Here is a 25,157-nt window from a genome sequence, read left to right as displayed (position 1 = left end):
TCATTTAGCATGGCAATTACAGAGATTAAATTAATTTCATTTTCCTTTATTCTTATTAAATGCAAAATAATTGAGCTCACATCATAGGAGGTTGGAATCTGCTGTTTGTAGCTTCATCATTTATTAATCTAACACATTAGATGAGAAGCTTTATAGATTTGCTTGCCTAAGGAGAGAGGAAGAATGATAAAGGCCAGACTGGATCTGTGTATTCTGTATATCCTTCTTGCATTTTGTGATACTGTCAAACAGTTGCTTCATTTTTAGTATGTTTTTTAAGAGCACTACCCCCAGAATGCCTAATTGTGACCTAGTGCTTAATCAGTCTGAGTACACTGAGATTTGGACAGACAAAGTTGCTTGTGCAGTTCCTTCACCCCCTCAGCATGCTGCTGGTATAGAGATGTAGAATTGTAAACGGGCAGGCAAACTAAAATACAGATGAGAGTGCTGCAAAAAGGTATGTTTTGTACTATCTTGGCCATCTTAATTGGCTGTTCTAGTTATGGGAGGGAAGCCAGAAGATGGTGTTGGCTGTGTTGCAGTAATCAGCTCAGAAGTGACAGAAGCGCTCTTCTTTCTTACCTTGATGTAGCTGGAGGGGGGTTGGAAATTAGACATTTGTCTCTGCAGCTCCACGTAGCCCCAGCTCTGCCAGGCACAGATTAGTAAAGTAAATCCCTCATGTTCATATTTAAGTGGAAAGTATAAAGAACATTTTATGCCTTTTTTTTTTTTTTCTTTTTTAATATGTCGTTTGCTGGCTGGTACAGTGACTTCCATTTCGTGACTCCTGTGATGTGACTTGTCACAGAGCTTTCCTGTGGTGATTAATTCATTGCACTGGGAGGTAGTGGCGTGTGACATTATGCATGGGAGCTTAGGCAAACAGTTACCTATAGAACATCAGTGATGAACCTTTACTTAAACGTTATCTATTAATGCAGTTTATTATTGCTATTTTGTAATGTGATTTTCATTCCTGTTTGTTTTCTCTCTCATTTGTGTCTGTGGTATTCAAATAGCATGCATACCTATCAGCACCTTTTAGTGTTGCCAGTGTAGCTGGTTTGGAACAAGATGTACCTGGCAACTAAGGGCATGAAATTTACCAATGTACAGGGAAAGGGCTTTGCACTAATTATGCGGAGCTATGGCACAGCAGTTTAGTCTTCCAGAGTATCTTAGTGGACAGTCTGTCCAATCTTTTAAGTAGTCGTTCCAGTCAATTGTATTGACTGAAGTGAAAGCACGAATTAATTTTTCTCTCCATTCTCAACATTAAGATTTCATTTCATGCTCTTGATTTATATTTCACTATTAGTTGTGTATTTTGATTTCTGTGAGTGAACTCTGAAGCCCCTCCTCTCATGAGAGCCCACCTTTAATTCATTTAACAAGTCTGAGTTACACACGGCAACAGGCGTGCTCTTGTTCCACTGAGCAGTAGTATTTTTGTATTGTCTATTAGCTTGTGTATTTAATTACACCCATGCTTAAAAAAAAGTAGCAGGTAGTTTATATTGGGAGAGAGTCTCCTGGTTTCCAGTGACTCTATGGCTTGGCCCCAGCTGGTCATCGCTGCATCCAGTGGACATCAACTTCAGCAGTGTTATTGAGAGTAGCCAGGTGTTGTCACACATCCAACATTTAAACATGTGGGAATGACTTGGCAACAAGGGAAGGTGTAGAGTTATGCATCTGGGGAAGAACAGCCTCAGGCACCACCTGGAAAGCAGTTTTTCAGAAGAGTCCAGTGAAAGACTGAAGATGATTAAGGATCTGGGCAGCACCCAGAGGGGAGGCTGAGAGAATCATAGAATCGTAGAATCACCAAGGTTGGAAAAGACCTAAAAGATCATCCAGTCCAACCGTTAAGAGAGACCCAGACCTGTTCATCTTGGAGAAGAGGAGGCTCATCAGGGATCTCATCAGTGTCCTGAAGGGACCCTCCTGAAGGGAGGGTGCCAAGAGGATGGAGCCAGACTTTGTCCAGTGGCGCCCAGTGCCAGAGCAAGAGGCAGGGAACATGAACTGGAACACAGGAGGCTCCCTCTGGCCACCAGGAAGCACTTGTTTACTGTATGGGAGACTGGCACAGAGGGACTGTGGATTCTTCTTGGACATCTTTATTAGCTGTGTGGATGTGGCCCTGGGCACCCTGTTCTGGGTGTCCCTGCTGGAGCAGGGATTGGGCCAGAAGGACCCAGAGGTCCCTTCCAACTTCATCCATCCTGTGGTTGTGTGACCAGACCAACTGCACTTGAAAGCAGCTGTGCTGGATGAGTGGCAGAAACACCTCTATGCCATCTTCCAAACAGACAGAATGTTTTTAAAGAGAGCCTGTTCTTAAATAACAGTTCCCTATTTTGTCCTTTAAAGAACTCAAAGATAGTTCTCCACTTGCCCAGAAAAGGTTATCAATACATTAAGGTACCTCATGTCTGCTTCTCAGTTCAGTTCTGCTTTTTCAGCCTCAGTTTATAAAACAGAAACTCTTGCATGTGTGCACTGGTCTGTTCAGCAGGGAAGCTGCTTGTCATTTTCTCCTGTTCCTGAAGGATGTAAACATAAGAAAATGTGAAAAAATAAAAAGAAATCTCATTCTTAGCAGTGACTCGAGTCTGTAAATGGTAGACAAATAATGCTTATTGTGCAACTCACTTGTATGGCTTTTCTTTAAAGCCCAGTTTGTAGTAGCTGTGTTTGTGCAGCCAGCATCGTGTCACATTTGTCTCCAAAGAATGACAAACCAGGTGGTGAGCTTGGCTGTCGTGCTGATAGCCCTTAAGCAGTATCATAAGCAAGATGCAGGGCAGGAGACTTGTATCAATATGGGCCTACAGAGAGTGTTTTTGTTGTAAAACACAAAGGTGTGCCACTGAGTTTGTTTCTCCGTTCTGACAGAGATAACTGCATCATGGAAACAAAACACTCAAAATGTGCAGCTTTTTATGCAAGTGGAAGCCATAGAACTATTATTGGTGACCTTAGCTTTCTCATTTTGTTTTGCAAGCTAATTGTATATTAATTTCAGGCATAGCTTTAATCTTTGTCACTAGGGTAGCAGCAGTGGAGTTTCCCTTTGACTATTGATGTCCCATTTGTTTTTATTCCCTGACTCTCCATTTGCAGAATAAAGACTGAAATATACATATTCTGTCATATTAATTTATTTCACGCTTGGAAATGTTCAAGTTTGCAAACAGGCTAATCTTAGATATATCAGTGCTGTCTTCTCAGTGTAAATAGGATTGTTACGCGTGATCCTTGGTGACTGTGGAAGGCTTTGCAGGTCAGGGATGAAGTTATTTGAGGTAGAAGAGGAACAGTCTTAACACGAGGTGTTTGATTTTCCTGAAAGAGAAGGAGAGTTGCCATTTTAGAAAAGGATGGAATTTAAGCCTTTACCCAGTTCCCCTCATATTAAACACGTGCACCATGAACAACTTCAGTTCTGGTTGTACTTGCAATATTAGAGACTTCAAAAGAGAAGCAACTGCATATGTAATTTGCTGGCTAAGACCTCATGAGTGGCAAAATGGGTGATATTTCCTTCATCAAGATCTGAACTGCATAGTGGATGTCGATTTCAGTAAGAAACATTTTAACCAATGGAGGGACAAACTTTTCTTCCTATGGAAAGTAGATACAGTTCTTTGGGTACACTCCTGAAGTTGGGAAGTTTAATGGTGTTTTCCCCTCTCTTCATTGCTGTAAATTGGTAAGTAATATCTGAAGATAATAAGAAAATAAACCAGTTTCTTTCTTTTTATGTTTTATTTGCCTCATTACTGCACATGTGATATAAACAGCAAATTCAAGAATTACACTTGTGTGACCCTTAGGAAAAATTTCTTTTTGTTATACAATGGAAATACACACCAACACTTCAAAGAATCTCAGAAAAGGTCCGAGATACAGTGCTTGATATCCATCTTTTAGCTTTTAGGGCTTTTTAGAAACCAAAATACCTTTCCACACACAAATAAAAGGAAACTAGTTGAAAACAGGATAATGTTGGGAGAGGGAAAATTAATATCCTCAGGCTCTACATGGGAGGCTGCTTGGGCAAACTGTATAAGTCATGTAACGCATCTGCATCAGAATGTAAGCAGGTGGAAAGGGTCGTCTGCTGAAAGCACAGAAGTTAAGAGTTATTCAGGCTACAAAGTATATGGAATATCTGCCCCTAATGAATCCAACAGAAAACAACTGGTCTGTGTTGGGTCACAAACTGAATACCAAGATCTTAAAAGGACTCTGAAGGGCAGAGAGTGCACTGTAAAAGTAAATGATAAACTGCTTATGTATCAGAAAGTGGTTAGCACTGGTTGGCATGTAGGATGATTGGGCAGCTGAAAGCACATATAAAAAAAGTTAGTTATATTATGTATTATAGAGGGAATGGAGTGGACAGATGCTTCACTGAGTGATGGAGATGAGAAGGTGTCATCTGCTGAGAGCAACTGGCAAATTGAGTACAGAGATGCCACTGCACATCTCGCAGAGTGTAGCTCGTGCTCAGAGGAGTTGGCATTGCTGGCAGAAAGCATGTTGCATACCACAGTGCTGCCGCTGGGACTTGTGAATCTCCATGCTGCCTTTTGGGGATTTCACTTAAAAGAAGATGGAAACTGGCAGAAAGCAAGCAGTGATTTTGAATAGCAGTGATGGTCCTGAGAGGGTGAGAGCTCCCCAGGGAGCAGTTTCTCTCCGTAGCACACTCCAGATCACTTCCTTTGCCTTCTCCTGTCCTCTTATGCGGCGAGCACAGCCATCCTGCAGTGATGTTCTCAAGCCTGTAACTAACTTTACTGTGCAAGTTCACCCTTCCCCAAAATTAGCGTTCTCTTGATAAATGCTCATCTTCCGCTTCTCCTGGATTTGTGAAAGTGGGAAAAAAAAATAATGGAAAAAAAATAGGTGGTTGGCCTTTTGGATATTTCATGAGATAACTGTATTATTTATAAATAATTTATGACTTTGAAGCTACGCTCTTTTTCTCTCCAGATTATATGTCTTGTATAACCGAATGGTATGATTTACCTTAAATTGCCCATCCGACACGCATCACAAATCTCTGCTCACCACTCTTTCTTTTCTCCTGCATGGCCTTCACTTGTGGATACGAGATTTGCATAAGATGATTTCTTCATGTAAATGTGATCAGGCGGAGGCTCCAGCGTCTTGTTATAACATATGTACCAATTCCCTTGAATTGGGTTAGCATCTACCTCGGTAATTGAATCTATTTGTTAGTTGCTGTAGTTTTCAGTATTAGCGCCAAGAAGAATGCGTGTTCTTTGGTGTTTTTGCTGCAGCCTTCACATTCTTGTCTTATCCTAAGACTTCATTTAAATGAAACAAGACAGAGCAGGAACGGGTCCTCGCTGAAGCTGCCTCTGGCTCCTGCCCAAGAGGCTTCAGGGGCTGCCCCTTGCCTTATCTCCACTGGCCCTGACCAGGCAGCTGGCCCCAGAGCAATTAAAAAGGTGTGTGTAAACTGGGGAGATAAGGGTCCATGTCATCTAAGCAGTGACATGGGGCCCTTCAGCAGAAGAAGAGCACTGGAAGCTGCATTTAATCTCTAGGAGATAAGGAAGCACTGAACAATATGTTGACTGTGAGCTGAGCTGTGTGGCAATATGTTTTGGAAGTAACTCTCTTTAAATGCAAAGCTGGTGGTGGAAGTCCTGAGCAGGTATAGTGATGAGGAAAGTCATGGTAAATGTATCCAGAATTGGCCAGATCTTGCCCTGGCAGCAGCCTTGGGAACTGCATTGAGTGACTGCTCTGAAGTGCTCTTCAGTGGGGATTGATTCCCTTTTCTTTTTCCTGGTTTGAGATAAAAGCTTCTTCCTAACCTTGAGCACACCCTCACTGAATCTCCACTGTTGCAAACTGCATGATTTTGATTCTCTGCTGTTGATTCGGAAAGGAAGAGATTGATCAGAAAGGAGCTGTTGTTTGTCTGAGGAACTCAGTGCAACAAAATACTGGTAGTTTGGCACAGGGTCAGTTTGAGTTCAGCTATGCCTGTTTTATCTGTGCAGGTGCACATGCAGGCTGTGTTCAGCAAGGGAACTGAGCTGGACCTGATGCTGAGGTGGATGGATCTTGGTTCATGTGTCATTGCTCCCACAGTAACAAAGTTGGCTCTTCCTGAAGCCTCTGGTCTTGAGATGGTCTTGCAAGAGCAGGGCCTATATTTGTGCCAGGGTGCCCTGTTGTAACCACCTTTGAGTCTGGGTAATCCTGAAACTGAACGGTATTACACTGGTCCTGCTGGTTTTAGCCCTGCCTTTGTATAGCATGGAGCATTCTTGGTTTTTTGATTTCTGTTTTTATTGCTTGCTTGTTTGTTTTTACATCAACCACTGGTTTTGGCAGAAGCTCTTAATCTATGATCTCTCCTTCCATGTTCAGTTTGTTTTCTTTCTGTTCTTCTAGTTCCTTGTATAGCCTCCCTCCCCAGCTTCTGTGATCTTGCTCTCACCTCCTTGTCTCTCCTTCACCTGAAGCATGAATAAATGAGATAATGAGACACAGGCCAGTCATCCCAATTACTCTGTATATGAATGCATATGTATGTTCTTACATCTCTCTCATCTCTCATCTTTCTGTCTTTTTATAGAGCAGTCCCTGGAGGATGGGATTATCTTTTGGTCTGTATCTGGCATGTTGCAATATGAATAGAATTGACTAATGGTCATATTTATAATATATATGTATTATAATATAATACATACTTTGAAAAGCTGGAGCTGCAGTGTTCATCTGGGCTAGTACTGCCCAGCACATTACCCATGAAACCTTAGCTAGTCATCACTGTCAAGTGTTTTCCTGCATCCAATTTATGATTATATAGTTCTAATTTTTGCAGTCAGAAGGGCAGATAAAATGGTGCCAATACAGCTTCTAATAATTAGGTGGTGCATTTTATATTGATGTTAGTTGTGTTCTGAGTGAAAGTTTATGGGAAAGATGTGATAGTGTAAGTAATGGTAATAACATTTTGGTCAGTAAGTGCAGAAATTTGCAAGTAATTTTTTTTTGAAGGCTTCTCTATCTTTCTGTAATGACCAGATAGATAATATGAACTTGACAGATCCAACATGCTAATGAATGCCTTCCAGCTTTTAAGAGGGACAGATATTTCAGTTATACACTGAACAAGATTCTGCTTTGTTAGTGTGATAAAGCTTGCAATACTTCGCTATCTTGCACTTCCATAAACATCCATGAATACATCCCTGGTCTGTCAATAAAGAAAATAATGTAGATGAAGCTGAATCTACTTCAGGAGTACTCAAATGGCTATTGATGGCGTAGGAATGCTGGGTTATCAATAGTGGATGAACTGTTTTGCTGTTGTCTGACACTTTATAGGGGTGTCTCATGAATCGTTTTCAGATAAAAGGTAAATGTTCTTGCTGTCCAATTTTGCTCCTCTTAAATTGCTGCATTTTTCAGCTTTGTCTGCACATTTCCTGAAGCAGTGCTCCCTGTGGCAGAGGTGCAGGATATTTTCTTACTGAGATGCCTTTTTTTCATCTGGCTCTGAATTGTGTTGCTTGATTAAAGGCAAGTCTGCTGAGATCTTAGCACGCAGTGATCATCTGCTGTGCTCTGTGCTCCACAGACAGCTCAGCTCTGGGCTGGGCTGTGCCATTAGGAGGAAGGTAAAGAGAAGGGTGTTTTGATAACATCTTTAAATGTACCACATAGTCTTGATGCCTTGCAATTGGGTGTGGAATAATGGGCAGGAGAGCACGTTGAGTACGATGCCACTGGACATTTCATTTGTTACACCTCGCTGTATCTCATTTTTGGGGGAATAATTTGCAGCCCCAAAACTCCCCCGCGATGGAGGGAATTCTTTCCAGTATACATTTTCTTTTAAAATGCAGCGGGAGATTTATGTAGAGGGACACAGAGAGCTCTGGTCTCTTTACTGCTATCGCGTGGGGACTGTGTAGGCAAAGGAGCAGATGAGGGTGGCATCTCAGCTGTTAGATGAAGAAGTGAGGAGAAAAACAACCAAAAAAACAGCAATAGAAGCTGCAGCAACAATTCCTGACTCTGCACGAAGTAATCTAATCCACAGTTAATATAAAACGCTCCTGAAATCACCACAGCCTTTGTTTATTTTCTCATGCCTTGTTGGAGAACACTCTACAGAATGCGGGGGAAGTCGTAGGAGAAAGCTTTTGTGAGCCCATTCTGTTGGATTTATTCTGAAAGCAGAAAAATGAGACGAGGCCCATGCATTCTCCTGTGCTTGTTTTGAGCCGTGCAGAGTAAACACTTGCCAGGCCCTTTCTGGACCTTTAGTTTTGGTCTCTGGAACTACTGCAGCTGATGGGTGGTGCCTGGAGCTGTGAGGGCAGCTTAGGCCCAGAAGTTAATGGGCAGTGAAGGAAGGAGGTGTAAAACAAGGACATCAACTCTTGTGTTTTTGACCAGTTGGAATACTGTTGCTTTTTCTCTTGCCTTTCCTGTCATTCCCCACATTCCCCCTGCCCTTTAGGATCTCCTCTTGAATTGACTCTAGCCAATTATACGGGAAATTAGACTTTACTGGAATGACTGCATCACAGAGTGGTGAGATCTCCCCCCTCATCATTTTTCCAGAAGCTGAAGAGGCTGCTGTTGACATCTAACTGTATTGCTGAGTTGCTTTAAAAACTGCTTCTGTGCTGGGTCATGGGAAAGGTTTCCAGTGCAGTATTTTCCCCTGATGCATCTATAACTCTAGCAGCAGCCATCAGCAGCGCCGCTACCTTCACTTTATCAATAAAGAAATAAATCACAGTCATTTTCCTGAGCTCTGTGTGCCAGTTCCATGAATTAAAATTCACAAAGAGAATACAGCACGAGGAAGGGTGGATGTGTACTTACTTAGTTGCCATGGCAATAATTAAGGGCACACTTATACCAGTGGACCCAGGAGCACTCAGATCTGGGCATGCTGTATGCATGACCCATCAGGATGAGACTGGGGTGGTGTTTCCCCCTTTCCTCCTGCCTTTTCCCCCAGTGTAGTGAGGTTTCTCCAGGGACAGCATGTAGCATCAAGGCCTGCCTGGTGTCTCCAGGGGAGCAAGGACTCGGGACCCTTGAGCCACTGGCATACCTAAATAAGAAAGTTTGAACAAGATCTGCAGCTAATATAAATTGGTATAGAATTGTTAACAGGAACAGAGCATGTCATCATTTGGAATAACCGTATTACAGCTCCATTAAATTATGCTACTACATTACGACAAGTCTATTATATTTTCTCATGTTTTGTGCTCTTGCTGCCAGCTATGCTGAGAAATGCGTTAAAGCAGAAAATATGTTCCAGACCAATTGTCTCTAGAACAGCTGTTTGTACTTCCCTCTGTAGCCACTGTTCCTCTTTTAGTCAGCTGTACATTTCCTCTTTTACCCCAGATGGACTTACATTGCCTTCCTGTCACTCACTTGACTGTCTCTTCTTGCCAGTCCTTCATCCCGCCTCTCAGGTCTCACTTGCTGCCTCTTTGCTCTGTGTCCTCCTGCATCAACGTGGTTCCCAGTCTTCTTTTTTACCTATTTTTTTCTCCCTAGCTTTTGCCTTGATTAACTGACTCTCACTCTCCTCCCTCCCTAGTTTCTTGCCTCCGTCACCCTTCTTTTCTCCCTGTCTTGGCAGCTAAATTTCCTTGCCATTCATCTGTCATCTTCCCTGCACATGTCTGGATGAGGAACTCTGAGGTATGGTTTAGTGGTTTGCTGTAGCTACGGTAATGGGAGGACAGTTGGACTAGATGATCCTGTAGGTCCTTTCCAACCTTGTGATTCTGTGATTCTATGATTCTCAGTCCCAATTTTCCCCATTTCATTACTCTTTTGTTTGGTTTTGTCTGCTGTTTGCACAGTATTGCATCTTTCCCATGTTGGGGTGCAGTAAAAGCATCTCTCTGACAAAAAGCTTTTTCCTGTTTCATGTCAAGGCTGATTCAAATATTAGAGTTGCTAAAGCTTTTCAAAGAAAAAGGATGCCAAGACCTTTTCACTTGGGCAGGGCTAGGCATTTTTCTTTGGCTTTATTTTCAGAAATATACGCATTGCATTAATGGAGATACTGAAAATGAAATTTAGCACATGGCTGCATATTTAAACAGTTGAAAATGACTCTGAAAAAGCAAAGTGCCAGTCAGCTTTAGTAAGCAGTGCTGCTGCGAACCTCACCTGTTACTCATCATCAGGAAATACCATTACTGTCTTCCAAGTGCTTTTTCTCAGCATGCTGGCAAATACATACTCTTAGAATATCATATCGATATCGTATTGATACTGCAAATTTTGCAAGGCTCTTCTTAAGAGTCAGTTGTACAGGGAGGAGGAGCTGGGTGAGTAGTGAACTGCTGCCTACCTGGGCGTCTTGGAAGAGGACATTTGGGAGTGAGAGCTCTACTTTGGTGGAGGGCATTTTTTGGGAGTCCCTTGATGTTAGGACTGCATGTATATTAGTGCATACACACACACACACACACACATACATACATACATATATAAATACATACATACAATCCTTTCTCCAAAACTAGTTCTGTATAAATAAAGACATCTCATAAATTACAGGAGCCTTTATCACCCTAACCTTTCATTTTTACAGAGGTGTCAGATTGAAATGCTGGTATCCAGAAGACAGCTGGCAATGCTGCATAACATTTGCAACTGTTGAAATAGTTTTGGGGATGCTTTATGAGGAAACTCAGGGAGCAGTTCCACCAACCTTATATTGTCTAAGGTCTGTCCTGAACCCCAGTGAGTTACTAAAAACAATTCTTTCATATTGGGGGAAAAAAAAAAAAAGGGAAGAGAAAATGAGCTGCGTAAGATTTGTCTGTGACATTTGAGGTCTAAGTCTGCGTTTGTCTGCGTAATTTATCTTTGGGTATTTGCAGGAGGGAGAGCAGGAGAATATGAATGAGAGCGTCTCAATTGTGTCTGAGCTTTCTGATGGATGAAGAGAATTTCTGGTGACTCCATCTGGCTAGAAGGTCTGTGTATGTGATCTCTTCTCCGACAGATGGAAGATAACACTAGGAAGAGTCCTTTGATTATCAAAGCATGGGAATGACTCCAGTGTAGTATCACCCTGAGACATCTCTTTCTTTCAGAGTGACAAGTGATGCTCTGATGTTAGAGAGCTGATTTCTTCCTGCTGCACTGAACATGTGTATGCCAGATTTTCTTTGGCAATATTAAACCCATCCACCTTACCTGTCTCTTGCTGGTGAGGAAAGCAATGAAAATACAAGGTATCTATGTAGATAGCATAGCGAGTATAAAGAGACGGAACAAAGAGGTTGTATTTATCCCCTTCATTAATATAGAACAATATATGTTTTTTTTACAAAAGTGCCTAGTTTCTTGGAGCTTCTGTGAGCTGCATTTTGAAATACATGATGATTAGACTGACATTAATTGAAGTCTTTCTTTGAACATGGAGGTTCTTTCTCCAAGAACATAGCAATTTTTTTCTCTCACTGTTTTTGGCTTTCTATCAGCACATCTGCAACATCCCACTGAGTATTATCATACGTCTGTCAAGATTTCACCTTGCAACATGCAGTGTTGGAAATGAACCTACTGCAGTCTTGCATTCAGACCTTTCCAAACCTGGAGCAAGGTTAACTTCCCCATCTACCCTGCCCTAGTGAGGCCACATCTGGAGTACTGTGTTCAGTTCTGGGCTCCCCAGTTCAAGAAAGATGGGGAACTTCTAGAGAGAATCCAGTGGAGGGCCATGAAGATGATTAAGGGCCTGGAGCATCTCACTTATGAGAAAAGGCTGAGAGACCTGGGACTGTTCAGCCTGGGGAAGAGAAGACTGAGATGGGATCTTATCAATGCTTATAAATATGTACTGGGTGGGAGTCAAGTGGAGGGGACCAGGCTTTTTAAAATGGTCCCCAGCAAGAGAGCAAGAAGCAATGGACAAAACTGAAGCATAAGAACTTCCATATGAACATAAGGAAAAACTTATATGAGAGTGACATAACACTGGAATAAGGTACAAAGATTGAGGAGTTTTCTTCTCTTGAGATACTTAAAACCCTCCTGGATGCTGTACCCTGATGTAAGGGTACCTACTTTATAAGGGAGATTGAACTACCTCATCTCCAGAGGTCTCTTCCAGCCACTTTAATTCTCTGATTCTGTAATTTTTAACAGCAACATTCAGCTTGTTCTTGCAAGTATCTGAAGATAATTAATGGAGCCTTCTGTTAATTGCATGCCACTTCAGTATCAGAAGGTGTCTGTGAGTATCGGTGCTTGCTTGGAGGTAGAAAGGAGTAGGCAGCCATGGGAGCTGTGCTTCAGCAGAGTTTTCTCTGGTGTCTGAAGAGATATGTGATGGGGAAGACAGCCTCTACCCTTTTCTACCCACATTGGCCTCTGTCTTCACTCGTGTTGCTCTGGCAGCAGTTAGGAGTTGTTTGAGGTAACCCCTTCCTACACACAGATTATGCCTTTCCCAGCTTACCCGTACCAAATCATTGCAGTTTGGAGTAGAGAGTTAGTGGTCTGAGCTACACCTCCAGCCAAATTAAGGAAGATGTATATAGAGCATCTTTGGTGATGAGAATTTTTATGAAAAATGTCTGCCCATATGAGAAGGATGTGGAGCAGAGTCCAGAGGAGGGCCACTAAGATGATCAGAGAGCTGGAGCACCTCTCCTGTGATGAAAGGTTGAGGCTGTTGGGCTTGTTTAGCTTGGAGAAGAGAAGGCTCCTGGGAGACCTAATTGTGGCCTTCCAGTACTTGAAAGAAAGCAGGAGGGGAACCAACTTTTTATGCAGGTAGATAGTGATAGGACAAGGGGGAATGGATTTAAACTGAAAGAGGGGAGGTTTAGGTTAGAAGTTCTTCACTCAGAGGGTGGTGAGGCAGTGTAACAGGCTGCCCACAGTAGCTGTGGATTCTCATCCCTAGAAGCATTCAAGACCAGGCTTGATGGGTTCCTGGGCAGTATGACTGGCAATCCTGCCCATGGCACAGGGGTTGGAACTGCATGATCCTTAAGGTCCCCTCTCCCACCTATGCCAGTCTTTAATCCTGTGACTCTTAATGGATGACTTTGCCTCTTCTACAACCTGACTACTATGGTGCCATGTATGACATTAATTTATATTTCTGCAATGCTTTTCGACATGAGATCCTTAGCTCATGGCCTGTCTGCAGGAAATACCATTACATGGAGATCACTTTTGGCCTTTCACTATCTCGGCACTCGCCACTGCTGGGTGGTACAGACCTGACACTGTAAAAACCTGAGGTTTTGAATGTCAGACCCCAAGATCCCATTATAAAGAGATGGGGACATAGCTGGGTTGCTTTACAAACTTTACTTAAAATGTTTCCTACTTTTTGTTTATTTGTTTTATGGCAATATTTATACGGCCTTTCCTGCTATAACTTTCATAAATTTAGCTTTCTGATAATACTCAACAGGGATGTGTGTAATTGGCATGTGATTAATACTAAGTACATGTAGCAGAGTTTCTTGAACACTTTTCTTTTGGCAGTATCCCTGATTTTTTCTTTGCTATTCATGTTGTCCCCCGAGATGCTTTCTGATTTTTGTCTTGGCATAACATTCATTCTGATTTTGGAGCTGATAGCATTATTATTTTATCAAATAATGTGATAAATTGTTACAGCTATCCTGCCTAGCAGCCAAAGCAATGATGCTTTCTAATGGCACACTTTACCTCTGCTGCGTTATCGCTGCCCATTTCATTATTTGCACGTTGATTACAGCTATGCTTCTCAAGGGCTATGAAATATTCAGCAGCCTGGAGTAGTTCAAGTGCATCACAGTCCTCACAACCAGACACCTGCCCTCAAAGGCAGGGAGGAACCAAAACCTTTGCAGATTTAAAACTGGTGTGAAAAATCCTGCTTTGCTTTCGCTTTCCCTGCTCCACTGGCTGGAGATGCATGCTAATTAAAAGTTGCCACTTTTCTTGCACTTGAGATTAGATGGGAAGAGAATAAGAATAAATACACAGCGAATATATTTCTACCATATTTAACAGGCTATGACAAAGAAGAAAGGAAGCGTTGTGGTAAGGTTGGTGTCTGTGTGTCGCTGTGAAGCAGCTGGCATTATGGGTGGAGTTGAGAAAAAAGCTATGTGTTAAGGGCAAAAATGAGCACTGCAGGTCATTTTCTCACACTTTGTCTCTCTGTGGGAGTAACCAGCAGTGATTGACTGAAATGGGCAATATTTTACCAAGTAGGAAGCAGATAAAAATGTTATAAACAGGATACTTCATCATTAAAGAAGAAACAATTGCATTGACCTTGACACCAAACGAGTAAGGCCAGCATTGTGATAATTGAGAATGTAACCAAGCAACAGTTCTGTAGTCACTTGCACTGCGTGATTTCTTGTAGAGCGTGCCAGTAATGGGGAGGCCTGAATCAGCAAAACAGCTGGTTAGTGCTTACAAAAAGGGAAATGATTTCTTTGTGCAGGGGGTTTGAGTTGTAATACGTGCTTATGCTGATTGTAATTTGGGCTTACGTCAAAAGAAAGTAATTGAATCAGTATATCCTTCTGAGCAGGCAGACAGCCCGACAGCATCCCACGTTTCTTAAGCTGCTTTAGAAACACAAGACTGTTCTGAAAATTAGTGCTGTAGAAGAAATGGTATATTCCTTCAGAACTAGCCTATTGTATATCCATTTCAGTTTACTTTGGCAGTAATAGGACTTCTCAGTCCTACTGGTTTGCATTGTACAACCTCTGCTTGAAAAGCTGGACTGCAGTTTTAGCTAATTTAGTTTTGAAAGCCGTTCAAGTAAGTTATTGCAACCAACAAGTGAAGTTACACTCTAACTTCGTTTTAAACTACTCTTCCAATACTACAGAAAGACAGATCCCTACAGAGTTAAAGGTGGAAGACCCTTTACATCTGGAATAAGCATCCAGGAAAAGGAAGGTATTTACTTCAACCTACGTCAGTTTACAATCCAAATTAGTTAAGTTTGGATTAGTTAAATTTGGCAGCCATGTGGCCACCACATTATTCTCTATCTAGAAGAAAGCACTGAAAGGCTGGAAGCCTGCAACCTCTACACCTCTTTATGCTCAGCAGATTGCTGCCTTTGATTCTCTCTTTCTAGATACCAAACCAGTACAGTCGCTACTACAAACCACTACACTTACTGCAGTGACTTTCTGGGCGTGAGACACAATAAAGTGCAGAAATCACTGCAGGATACTGTCAGTGCATGGGTATAAACTATGCTGTGTACAGGTGCCTTTAATAGTAATTTGGGCTATGAAATCCATGTTGCTGTGAACATTATATAGGCAAGACAATAAAAATTTCAAAATTCTCAGTCTAACTTCTTTGGAAGAACTTTGGAGGTCAGAGATTTTAATAAAAGTAATGAAAATGTGTTTAAAAACAACATTAGTTGTGAAAATGTCTTCTTTATTTTTTTACCTAGGAGGAAGTGTTTATCGATACTGTTCTTTGCCGGAACATCAAGATCTACAGAGACTCTTGAGGTATTATTTATCTGATTCTTTGTTATTTCCTGTGGTGGTCAGCTTGGCTTTAGTTCAGCTTTATGAAGACGCCCTTGATTTACAAACAATGTGATACTAAGCATTACATGTAGTATTTACGGAAGCCTTTGCTTGCAGTTTCATAAGCTATGGTTTGCTGCATGTTTGTTTATAAAGGGAAGACATGGTACATTCTGAAAATGCAGGTGTTACTATGGCTTAGGAAGCAGTACTACCATTTTCAGCTGAAAGACTTGAAATCAACTGGATATGTTTTTGATATGCTTATTTAGAGAGCCTTTCCTTATCTCTCATCTCCTGCCCTGGTGCTGGGTGATTTGGTTGGTAGAGCTGTTTTGGAAGAGCAAACCAAGAGCTCACTATCAGAATCTGTCATCTTTGCTTACTTTGCTAAGTTCTTAAAAGCTGCTTCTGCTGCTGTGATTACTGTAGATGCTGCAGATCTATACATTGTGTTTGCTTGTTTCAAAGCCTTTCTGAAAGCATAGCTGATGAGGGCTCCATGGTACGGACAGAAAATAAACAACAAAATAGACAGCTGGGAGTCATATTTTCTGTTGAATTTATAAAGCTATCCCTCTACAGAGGGAATGAAGACAGGTGCTATGGTTATGAAGTTGCCCTGGAAGTGCATCATATCTTGTACCTTTGCATGGGGAGCACTGAGATCAAGTCTTCAGTATGTAGGCCTGTGCTGCTTTCCATTCATTTACTGAAGGTCTGATGAGACTTGAACAACACATTTGCTGTTTAAATAATTAAGGACTCCTAACACTTAGCAGATGTTGATTTCTAAAAACTACAGTTGTTTATTACCCCAAGTATTTCAGACCTTGCTGTGTGGCTGTTTCTAGTAAGTGATGGTATGGCACTGGACCAAAGATAAATCCGGTTGCTTTGGGGCTAAATTTCTGCTTCTCATTCATCATAATGGCAAGGTCACAAATAGATCTGGAGTGTCTTAGCCGTTTTCCTCACCTTGGCAATCATTTGCTCTTTCCCTATTATTTATTTATTTATTTATTATTTCTTTGAGCTGAACTGAATTCAGGGGAAACAAAAACATTTTATTTTAGGAAGAGAGTGACAGACAGACTGCTTAGTGACTTTAGTCTGGGAATTACCTGCTTTGCATAGAATTGACTTTATTGGTGCTGGTGGGTTGTTGACATTTTCTAAGCTAGAGACTGTGAAACCTGACATATGTATATACCCTTCAGCCATTCTTGTGACTTGTTCTCCAGACCTCTTACAGCTTCACTGCTCTTCCCTGGACATGCTCCAGGGCCTCAGTGTCGTTACTATAGTGAGGAGTCCAGTACTGTACACAATACTCAAGGTGCACCCTCACCAGTTCTGAATACAAGGGGAGAAACTACTTCATACTCCTACTGACTGTGGTATTTTCTGATGCAAGCCAGGATGCTGTTGGCTTTTTTGGCCACCTGGGAATGCACCTGGGCCCACATTCAGCCAAGTGTTGACCAACCCTTTCCATACAGCTTCCCAGTCACTCTGCCCCAAGCCTTTTACACTGCATGGGGTTGTTATAACCAAAGTGCAGGGCCTGACACTTGGTCTCATGCAGTCGGTCTCAGCCCATCAATCCAACCTGCCCAGGTCTCTCTGTAGGGCCTTACTACCCTCAGACACATTGACACTTCCCCCCAGCTTGATACAATCCGCACTTACTGGAGGTGCTCTCAATTCCCTCATGTACATCCTCAATTGAGATATTAAGCTCCCATGATTCTGTGATTTGTTCAGACAAAATTAATGGCTCTACTGGTTTTAGAAAGCAGAAGCTGAGAGCGTACTCAGTTACCACAACTTGTCTGACCTGATACCTCCAAAGCTACAGTGAATGAGTTTGTGTGAATATGCTCCTTTTTATTATTTTTTTTTTTTACTATCCACACATAGTGCACAGGTGCTTCAGTCCCAGATCTTGTGCTCATGTGAAGTACATAAATATAATTGGTGTATAATTGATGGAGGCATTGCTTCGTGATAGTAATTTTCTTTAAAAAGAATATAGAAATCAACAAACTTTGCCAAACATCTCAAAGATAAAATCCATATAAAATCAGTTTAGTATCACACATGCTTCTGCTGCCTTTGGAAGCCAGAGGTTTGTGACGGTTGTCTTTTAATCTGCCAAAGATGAAGCCTTTTAGTTCTGAATTTCTATTCTGTGTAAATACTCAAATCTGGAAATGAAACACCTCTGCGAGGTCAGAGGACTTTCTTTCTGTTTCCTGTTGAATCACTCATCATTTTGGAAATTCTGTTTGCAATAAGAGTGGGTTGATGTTTCTAAAGGACCTGGATATGCTGAGCACTTGCACAGGAAATTGGGACTTGTGAGCAAGTTAGCATGTGCCGGGATACTCTGTCAGTGTTAGACAGCCAGACGACATCATCGAAGCAGAGCTGTAGGTCCAGTGACTTTTTTATCCTTTTTCGTCAGTGCAAAAAGTTGGGGATGTTGCTGCTGAAAAGGAGGATTGATTTTGGTGAGATGAAGGGTCTTGTAAAAATCTGGATTTATTTCTCTCTCACACCACCAAGAAACAGCTGTTTGGCCTTGAGTGAGGCTGAGTGAAGACAGGATCCTTTCAGCAAGCTGCTACTGGAGAAATAGCAGCAACATTCACCATGGTCATAGGGGGATTTTTGACTGTGTAAAAACCAAACAGCTGACTCCGGTCACAAGGCAGCTGTGGTTTGGAGTGCGGCTGAAGGGTGTTCAGAAGGAGGTGAGGAGGGTGGGTGGGCGGAGGACGTCTTTCAAATCTTTACTCCACAGATGATCTCTCACAGTGTGAAAGCGCACCTCAGGATGCCTCAGTGGAACAGTCTGGGTATTTTGCTGGTGTTCTTCCCCTGGGTGGTTGTGTGGCACACCAAGCTGGGGAGATTTAAAGCAGTGTTCTCTCACTGACATTACAGTGTCAGTTGTAGGAAGCATCACTATTCATTCAATATAGCATAAAATTCATTCAAGATAGCGTTTTTGGACAACTTATGCTGTATTTTATATATAATCATGTATCAGAGCTTCCTCTCCATGTAGCATTTCACTTCCTCCAATTTGGTAAAACAGATGTTCTGTGTCTGCATTGATGCTGATGGGCTCCCCATGCTAGCCTATAGTGTAAGCCTCAGAACACCTCAGCTAAAGCTTCTGCACAAGTATGTTTCTTTCCCCAAGACATCAGGCTTCCTTCTGCTTTCTTTAAATTGCATTTCCAGATGGTCAGCTCTCCTGCATGAGTAACTGCCCCAGGCCAGGGCACGCAGCTGCAGCTCCTCTGCCTAAAAGGGTCATCAATATGTAAAGTTTGTGCTTTTCATTATGAGTATGTAGCAGGAGGAGCCACTTTGTCAATGTGCTCCCAGGGGGAGGATCTGCACTGAAAGGTCTGCATAACAGCAGAGCAGAAATGACTTTTGAAGGATATGTCCCTGGGCTGGACACCAGTGGCTTGGAGTCACTGGTATCACAAATCATTCATGAGTCTTCCCTTTACCTCTTTGCTCTCTTTCTCTGGTGCTGTTTTGAGCTGTGGGTTATGTAAAGGAGTTAAAGACCCTGCCTTGTGATGGTAGGTAGGTAAGGTTGTCTGTTTTTGATCTGTGTCGAAAAGGTAGAGTGGTCCAGATGTCCTGCAATGGATTTGAATCACTGGGGCTATGGTGATGGATGCCAGAGACAGAACCTGAGGTGGGTGTGGAAACAGGCTCACACTGCAGGAATGGCCAGTGTGATTACAGAGCTGCATAAGTTTACCCTGCTTTTGTTTGATCCCAGGTCTGCTGCAAAAATATGAGGTGTTTGTGGAAGAAGGTATTTAAAAAATAAAATGAAGGCAGTTGTAGTAGCAGACAGCTTTATTACACAGATGTATACCAGAACTGCTCCAAGTGGAACAAAGTAAAAGATTAGTTGCTGCCGTATCTCTGCCACATGAGTATTAGAAATTTGTAGATAAGTAATATCCAAACACTTGGCAATCAGAGAATCTATTTGCATTTTAAGAGGGCAATATTCTTCTTCTTCAAATAGGATGCGCAATGAAATAGCGTCAGAGCTTTCTTAATGACAGTCCTCTAAGCTCAGTTTGGAGAGGATTTGTTTTGTTATTAAAATTACTTCACATATTTGAGACAGATTTCAGCTCAACTACTGCCTAACACATGCTAGACACATATTGATTTTTTTGTCTTAGACCAACGTTTCCCCTGGGCATGGTATTATTTATTCATAAAGCAGAAATGATGTCTGACAGGCAGTTAGGAGGGTGTATATCTCTAGTTCAAAAACAATGTGCAAAGCTTTGCGAGGACCCCAAGAAATCAATGTGCTGATGTTGAAGAGCAGCCTTTTAATTCTGAGCACACATTCTCGCAGTCGGGAAAGGAAATTTGAATAACAAATAGTTACTATAAACCTACATTTTCATTCATCTTTATTCCAGTTACCCAAGCCAAGGTGGAAGGAGAAGGCAGATAGCCAAGCCCAGACACATCTATGCCATAAAACAGGCTTGCTGCTCTCCTACTTTGCATGTTTGTACATAGACTCCTGTTATCAATACAAATTTTAAACCCAAGCATTGTTCGGAGAGTCAGAACTTCCAAACCGTGTGTGATTCATAAGCACTTATTCTAACTGAATATTAAATTGATGTCTGTATGACTGATTAAACTGATAAATAGATGGTCTTTTTATAATGTGAGTTGAATTATTTTGGATAAGCTGTTTATTGTGATTGACCTGTTGGAAAAAAATAGGCAAAAGGAGGTTTGTTCTGATTGTCTTCATTCGGAGTTAGATCACAGCACAAGTAGTATTTGCTGATGGAAAATGCATTTCCAAAACTGTTTTGTCTACTTAATAAATCAAGCTCAGGATATTCTAATGTGAAGTCTTATCTGAGCAGGGACTTCTCTCAGCAATGTGAACTTGGCCTTGAGTCTGAATGTAGTTTGATATATTCAGGAGTTTTGAAGTTCGCTTTGTGTATTTGGAGGCAACAAAACAACAAAAGCCCCTCATATCCGTTCAGTGGGCATGAAGTTCCCATCTTGGTTAATGAAAAAAAAAAGGGATGTTATTTAAAATGAAACCAAGTTAAACTTCTGAAGCTAAGAAATAATGTGCGGTCCTTAAATCAATTTGCAGACCACCTAATAGTGGTAGGGGAGGCTTTGACCTCTTCAATCCCGAAACATCACAGTAAATGCAGTTTTAAATCATTCAACTGGGACGGCATAATCTCTGCCCACACAGGCCATGTAGGAGCACCTGAAGCGTGCACGCTTATTTTTTTCCTCCAGGAAGTGATGTGGCCTTAAGAAAGAATGAGAACAGAATTACCACTGAGGTATCTTCTAAGAAATCAAATGGCTGGACTTTCATAGATGTGAAGATGATACCAGGAAAACACTGAAGTGTTTTTATATCACCCTTTTGTGGATTTGAAAATCTCATTTCATTTGGCTCGATCTGAAGAAAGTATGATAAAAATGACATTTCTATGGGCTCTTGTACGTGCTGCAGTGGACAGGTTTTTATGGTTGCTATCTGATGCAAACACATAGTCATGAAAATGTGTGAGGTTTTATTTACTCTTGCCACTACCTCTGAATGCTGCCGTTAACTTGCAAGATTGACTGTGTATTTACAAGCAGGCTTCAAGTAACAAATTTACTGCATCGCATTAGGAATATCTGAATGTTAACTAGCAACTTTAAATGTCAGTTTTCCAAACTGTTAAACTGGAGCTGTAATAATAATTCTTTTAATCTCTTTAGATATATGGGAGGCGGTCAGTTAACAAGGTTTGTTCGTCTGATGCTCAGTGCATCTCTCTGCCTCTCTGAACTCTATTTTCTTAATTTAGTTCTGTCATTACTGCTGTCAGGAACATAATTCTTTGCTTTTGACAGCAGAAGAATACGCAGCCCCAGATAAAGCACTGCAACATGAATATACGCATTTTCTGCTTCAGCAGCCTGGAGTGCTCTTCAGGACATTCAGCCAGAGGATGTCTGCATTGGGCCTGGTCACTCTAGCTCTCCCCCTTGTCAGTGAAGGGAAGTAGCAACATTTAGGACATGGTCCATTTAACCTATTTAGGAAGCTTATTTCACTGCACACTAAGATGCATCCTACAGGAGCCTTCCAAGGTGCTGCAGTCCGAGGGGAGCTTGGGTACCCAGTTGTGGGTTGGAATTCACTGCCAGGCTGTGACAGGCACGTTCAGTTATTTATGAGCAGGCAGGTCCTCGTGGGAACAGAATGTCTCCATTTGAGCTGGTGCAGTTGTAAAGCAATGCCTCTCTCCCCCTGAGCTATTTGCTGCTGCCTGCTGTGCTTCATCAGCCAGCATGGGTGACTGACCAGGCACGATTTTCTTGTTATCATCATGATGGTCCTCAGTGTGCTCTTCCAGTGTTCAGTAATGCAGGACAATGGTATGCTAGCAAACTAGAGTATTACCTACCAACTTTCATTCCAGTGTTGGGCCTTACTAAATTTTAGAAGGCCGCTAAGCAAAAAAAGATTAAAGGCAATCCATACATTAAACACACTTTGTTGGTAAAGTTTATCTGATTACAGCACAGTGAAGAGAGTTTCACTGGGTTTTATGATGTGTTCCTAAGGTGGCTTTCATCTGACACGTTGTTGGAACTTCAGATGAAAAGTGCTTGATTTATGAAATTTTTACCTGTAGTTTCCAAATGGAAAGAAGAAATCTTCTTCATTTTTCTATTTATATCTTTTCTTTTTTCCTGAACAATAATTTATGGAACCTCTACGTGTTTTTTATCGTAACACATTGCTTCAAACAAACCAACAGATGTTTTGGGAGGTTTAATAAGAGGACATCAGAGGTCATCCATCTCAAAGGTCAACTGCATAAAAGGCAGCATTGCTGCTGAGATTCTCACGTCAAGAAAGACAAGTGTTTTAAGACTCAGCTTTATTACTGAGCTCAAACTGATCGCAGGTTCCGTTGCTCTATTAACTTGCACGATGGCTGAGCTAAGGAGACAACAGGAAAAAAAATGCTATCATCTGGAATATTTTCCAACAGAATTAAATAGCAGGTAGTGTAAATGTAAATAAATTTATCAAAGGCCAAAACAGTCGTAGAGCACAGCAGTTTCTAGCTGTTGCAAACAGGTCTTGTAGGAGTTATTAAAAGATGAAAACTCATGAAAATGAACAACATAGTTGATGGTATCCTGGGCTTAAAAAATCAGCTGTGAAAGATACTGAGGAGCGTTTCTTCCTCCAGAGATGCTGGTGGGCTGAGATGTTTGAGTCAGCCATTGGGATGTCCATGGTCATTAGATGAAGCCTCACTCCACTGCCAGGCATGGTCCACATACAGCCTGTGTAGTTCTTACCTTATTCAAACCTGATATAAATAAAATTAATTTTCTTGTGAGCTCCTCCATAATATTTATCACTCTCTCTTTAACAGCAGTGGTAGTAAGAGGCAGCCTGTTTTAATATCCAGAGCCCATCTGGCTCATCCATCCACACATCCTTCCAGTTCATCTCTCATACCAGCTTCAGCACTGACCGTGTATTCAAACCAGCGTCCATGTTTTACTCTTGGTTGGTAGTAAGTTAAGGATGAGCTCTGGGCAAACATCAATGCACTTAGCTTCATTCTCTCCTTTTAATTCCCTTCTTAATATCTCCTCTGCCATAACCCCTGGGGGAAAGAAAAAAAAAATAGGTTAGTGGTGTGTTACAACCACTGTCTCTTTGTCAACCGTCCATATCCATTTATTATCCTTTGCTTTATGTTTGAATATGACCCTCAGAGACAAGAACCATCTTCTTCTTTGTAAGCACAACCTCCAGCATGCCTGTGTCCTGGCCCGTGACTCCTAGAGGCTACTGTAACATAAGGCAGAGAAAATAATTGTGATGGCTCAGTGCTTCACAGCCTCCATGGGCTTTTTTACAGCACCATGTGAGGAAAACGAATGCTGTTATCATACAGCAAATGTGACAAATGAAGACATATGTCCTTAATAAAGAATGTTCCTAAAATATTTCTATGAATTTTGTATGCCTGAGCTGAAGTACAGCTTATTTATTTGTTTGTTTGGTTTATTTTTCTGGAGGACTTGCGTCTTTTTTCTCTATTATCAGGTCTCACAGGTTAGATCCTACAGCGCTTCCATTTGCAGATGTATGTTCAGTGCTGCTGCAGATCAGAGGGTTGGGAAGTAGGAGGGCTGAGTATAGATATGACATTTGCATCTCCAACACATTACTGGAGTGAAAGAGGTTGAAGGGTGAAAATTCAAAATATACAAAGCTCAGTCTCTGAAATATATAGGACATAATATATTTCTTGCTTATTGAGGAAGTGATGCAATGGATCTAGAAATATAAATCATTTAAAACCATGAAATCGTAAGTCGTAGTTCAGGCTTTTCCAAACTGAATTCAAATATATTTCAAAGGAGGGTCCCTAAGATGCAGTAAAGAGAGTTTATTCTTTTTCCTCTTGAGAATCTGAACTGGACATTCACGTTCTTGTGGTTTAACATGGCAGATATGTAAGCACCACACAGTCATTTGCTCACCTGTCCCTTCTCAGTGGGGTGGGGGAGAGAATTGGGGGGGGGGGAAACAAAGGAAGAGAAAGTGTATTATGATAGTTTTATCAATAAATATATACGTTTGTGTTTTTATTTCTATATATAAAACACGACATGCACAAGCAATTCACCACCCACCAAACAATGCCCATCCAGTCCCCAAGGAGCAGCTGCCTGCCTGGCCAGCTCCCCACAGTTTTAAAAGACTTTTTTACATGGTGACTTGTGGTATGGAATGTCCCTTTGGCCATTGTAGGTCAGCTGTCCTGGCTCCATCCCCTCCCCCAGCTCCCTGTGTCCCCCAGCCCTTCTGCTGGCAGGACAGTACGAGAATCTGAAAAATGAGTATGTCCTTGGCTCTGTACAGCGCTGCTCAGTAGCAACTAAAACATCAGTGTGTTATCAGCATTGTTTTTCTCCTAGAGCCTAAATATAGCATCATGCCAGACACTATGAAGTGATTTTTCCTTCATGAGAAACACCCTGGCTGAAACTGGGACATAGATATAGAGCTGAAGAGAAGTTCAGTGCCAGCAGTACTCCACCTGGGAGGATTTGCTTCTCTGCAGATGCTGTCAGTAAAGCTGCCCATTACAGTGGTGTTTGCTGTGGTGTGGGTCCCAGCCAGGCTCAGACCGTTCAGTTCAACCAACCATCCGATTGTACCAACTGGTTTGGTAGTGACTTGACCTCCCAGTTATGTTCAGTTCTATGACTAAAATTTACTGTCACATCACCATTGCTTGGGAGTTTAGATTGACTAATGTTAATGAGTTTAATCAGTTTAATATCCACTTGTTTCTTCTCTAGTCTTTTTAAGGAAAATGTTTAGCAGTGTCTACCCTTGACACCACCAGGAGCTGGTGTGGGCTTGGGCTTTCAGCCTTAGCTCTGTGTGTTCTTATATCTGCATATTAAGAGATTCTGTCTTTT

The 25,157-nt window shown here is 41.7% G+C and overlaps 1 protein-coding gene across 2 annotated transcripts in view; it reads left to right on the top strand.

Annotated features, from left to right (window-relative positions):
• PAG1 (phosphoprotein membrane anchor with glycosphingolipid microdomains 1) overlaps positions 1–25,157 on the top strand; it is a 90,433-nt gene that overhangs the window by 7,303 nt on the left and 57,973 nt on the right. The window contains exons 1-2 of one of the 2 annotated variants that reach the window (XM_015855850.2): positions 14,847–14,991; positions 15,506–15,566. The gene's annotated coding sequence lies outside the window, so the exon portion shown is untranslated. Of the gene's footprint in view, positions 1–14,846; positions 14,992–15,505; positions 15,567–25,157 lie in introns of those variants that run through there. The other variant, XM_015855849.2, reaches the window with a different exon arrangement.

The sequence above is a fragment of the Coturnix japonica genome, chromosome 2 (genome assembly GCF_001577835.2).
Source record: "Coturnix japonica isolate 7356 chromosome 2, Coturnix japonica 2.1, whole genome shotgun sequence".
Taxonomy (NCBI): domain Eukaryota; kingdom Metazoa; phylum Chordata; class Aves; order Galliformes; family Phasianidae; genus Coturnix; species Coturnix japonica.
This window is presented reverse-complemented; position numbering and strand designations above follow the sequence as displayed.